The sequence below is a fragment of the Lynx canadensis genome, chromosome F1 (assembly GCF_007474595.2).
Source record: "Lynx canadensis isolate LIC74 chromosome F1, mLynCan4.pri.v2, whole genome shotgun sequence".
Lineage (NCBI taxonomy): Eukaryota > Metazoa > Chordata > Mammalia > Carnivora > Felidae > Lynx > Lynx canadensis.
Window position 1 is genome coordinate 14,544,491 of NC_044319.2, and position 3,615 is coordinate 14,548,105.

At 38.9% G+C, this 3,615-nt stretch overlaps 1 non-coding gene across 1 annotated transcript; it reads left to right on the top strand.

Annotated features, from left to right (window-relative positions):
* The first annotated feature begins 3,053 nt into the window (after window positions 1–3,053).
* On the top strand, window positions 3,054–3,160 carry LOC115505796. The gene has a single exon (XR_003966150.1). It is a non-coding gene; the product is annotated as a U6 spliceosomal RNA (small nuclear RNA).
* Window positions 3,161–3,615: the final 455 nt, after the last annotated feature.

Sequence of the window (3,615 nt, forward strand, 5' to 3'; positions counted from 1 at the left end):
GTGTGGTGACTGAGAACAATAGTCGATATCAGTGGTTCTTAAACTTTTTCATCGTAGGAAACTTTTACACTCTTAAAGACTGAGAGCCCTAAGTACAATCCCTGTTTCATACATGTAATTCTTGTCTCTCTAGAAAAATGTATCACTTAATGAGGATGAGAATGATATCTCATGCTAACAGCATATCCCCACAGGAGCCTCCCAGATGCATATTTGAAAGATATTTACAAGAAAAGTCCATTCCCAGTTGCCAAGCAATGTGAGAAAATAGGAGCTTGAGTTCCCTGAATTGGGGGCAGTGGTATTAGGTATTAGGAACTTGTTTCCATTGGAGAAATAACACAGAGAGACATAAATGAAGAGCATGTGGATGGGCCAATATGTAAATAAGCATGAGTTACTCTCCACTATAAATCCCCAGTGATACCAACAATAGTATATGACATGTAATATGGCGCTCCATAGCACCAGCCGCCCAGCTCTCTGGACAAGAACAAAGATGCAATTGTATAACTTTGCCGGAAAAGTTGGTCAGAGAAGAAATAGCCATATTTACCCCCACAGATGTTATCTTTCCCTTGCAAAGTCTTTGGCGAGGCATTTCACTTCCTGGCCAGCAAACTGCAGCGTATCGGAGTTAGGCATTTGCTGGTGTTTGCTGTTTCAAGGAATACTTGTTCCTAAATCCCTTGGGATTGGCTTCTACTTGGTCCTGTGTAACAGAAAGCATCTTATGGGTCACATAGCCAAAGAGTCAGGAAACCCTTGCTTCCTAGACTCTCACATTGAGAAAATTAGGTAAAGAGTAAGGCATGCATGCAACAACAAGATTTTGGCTAACATTAGTTGGCTCTGAGGAGTGGGACTGTATGGCTGGAGCACAGAAATTGGCAGAGGGAGGAGATATTTCATAGTATTCCTTTATTCTTTGAATAAATAATTTTATTTTTATTTTTTAAATTTCATTTCTCAGGTTATTTATTTTGAGAGAGAGAAAGCATGAACAGGGAAGGGTCAGAGAGAGAGAGTAAGAGAAAATCCCAAGCAGGCTCCACACTGTCTAGCCCAACGCAGGGCTAGAATTCAAGAACCGTGAGATCACGACCTGAGCTAAAATCAAGAGTCAGACACTTAACTGACTGAGCCACCCAGGCGCCCCTATTCTTTGCATTTTAAACCACATGAATGTTTCACTGACTCAAAAACAAAACAAGATGGAACAAGCAAACAAATAAAAACTTTGAAAAGTGACCAGGGCTATCTAGCTTTGGATAAAGTATCAATGTAATTATTTGTCTTCGTGAACATGGACAACACAGTGCTTGCAAACGGCAAACGTTAGGCAAGCATCCAGCGCAAAGATAAATTTTATCTCCAGCCCTTGGAAATTTTGCTATCAAAATGCTAGTACCGGCAAATAGAAACCTTGCTTCAGCTTATGTAGCATTTCAAGCTTCTGAAGAACTTTGTCTTGTTTTTCCTTTCTCTTTGTCTCAAATTTACCATTGTTCTCTTAGCGTGAAAGGAGAGCGATGAACGATGAACGGTGCACACAATGCTCTCCATTTAGCAAAGGCAGTCCTTCCCTGGCATCTTTACAAAAAGTCTTCATTTTATTGTAACAAGTGTACCTGGTTCTTTTTTATGAAGCTGCCTACACAGGGCTAGTCCGTCTTGCACAAAACCCATGAAATATTTGGTGGCACCACCCATGTTCCTCTTAGTCTTTTTTAAACTTCTGATCCTGAGGTTCTTTGGCCAATATGACACGACCCAGCCACCCTCTCTGGACCCACACAGGGCCACTCAAAACAAGGCACTCAGGGTGGAATCTCAAACTCCAGATGTGCCTGGCCCGATGTGCCTGAGGGACTCTCAACCCCCCCTCGTTCTGGATTATCTGCTTCCAGAAATGCAGACTGACCTGAAATTCATTTTCCTGACAGCTGTGTGACTTCATTCTCACAATGACTTGCCACCAACTAACGCTTTTTTGCCCTTTTGGTGAAAATTGCTGTTCTAACAGCTTTTCTCAGGCTGTTCATTTTTTCAAGCCCGTACACACGACCCTACCTTCTTCTTAAGGTTCCTTTAGCCAGATTCCAGCCAGTGACCATCTTGCCAAACCTAGGTTTCAGTGAGTGTTAGTCCTCCCAGTCTTTGTAAGGAACAGGGCCAGGAACCAAGCCCCGTGGAACAATTCTAGAGCCCTCCCTTTGGATCAGAGCTTCCCAAGGGCCTCTTCTTTCATATGTAATTTATTCTGAGGATATTCAAACAGACAGAGAAATAGAATAATACCACAAAGAACACCTATATACCCTCTACCTAGAGTCTGCAGTGGTCAATATTTTGCCACATTCCCTCTATCTACAAATCGCTTTACTGAACCATTTTAAAATAAAGACATCATGACATTTTACCACTGAATAGTTCAGCATGTAGCTCCAAAGTAAAAGAACTTTAAAACAAATTATTTTTTTAATTAAAAAAAATTCTCCTTTAAAGGACAGTTTCTGTTATCACACACAACGAAAAGTGAATAATAATTCCTTATTTTTATCTCCACTCAGCCCATATTCAAGTTCCCCAGTTTGTTCCCAACATGTCTACTATGGCTGGTCTTCTCAAAGCCAAAAAAAATCAGGGAGGACATTTTGCAGTTTTGCTTGTTTTAATCTAAGCGAACTGTACCCCAACTTTCTTTTTCATGACATTGACCTGCTGCAAAGGCCAAGATAATTGTTTTATAAAAAAACCAAAACCTGTTTAAATACCACCCCTCTTCACGTTGTTCGTTTCAACTGCTGCTATCAAGTAAAGGCCATTTACTGAGTAATTATTATTTTTTCTTTTTTGTTCATCAAATTTGTATGTAACGACCTATTAGACCTTCTGATGAGTATGAGATAACATTCTTACCATATTGGGTTGATGCAACTGCAGAGATAAACCCAGAATTGTGATATTTTATAACTGTATAATTTTGGTCAAGTTACTTAACTTCTTTGAGTCCTGGTTTCCTGTGCCACATAATGAGGATAAACGTATCTGTCTTAGTAAAAGCAGCACATGTGCTAAAATTAGAAGGACAGAGAGAAGATTAGCGTGGTTCCTGCATGCGAATGACATGCAAATTTGTGAAGTGTCCCATATTTTTTAAGCTAAGCTCATATGTACACTTATTGGAAATTGAAAAATGTCCCTGCATAAGAGTTTTCTAATTTATATTACCACTACAAATGCATGCATGCGCCTATTACTCTCAGCCTCAACAACGACTGTAATAATTTTTATTTTAAAACTAGTTTTAGAGATGAAAAATATCTCTGTGTCGTTGAAATTTTTAGTTCTCTAATTATGAGACTGAACTTGTTTTCATATGCTTAACGGTCCTCATATATATATTTTTTGTGATTGTTTAGCTTTTAAACCCATTTTCTATCATGACCCATTAGTTTTTAAAGAATAAGATGTTTAATTATTCAGATGGCAAAAAAAAAAATCTTATAAGAAATGATACAATTGTGCTCAAGGTTTCCACTTAGAGTCTCTGACCACAGGAGCGAACACATGTTTTCATTTAACATTTGGAAATCTGATTAACATTTACCA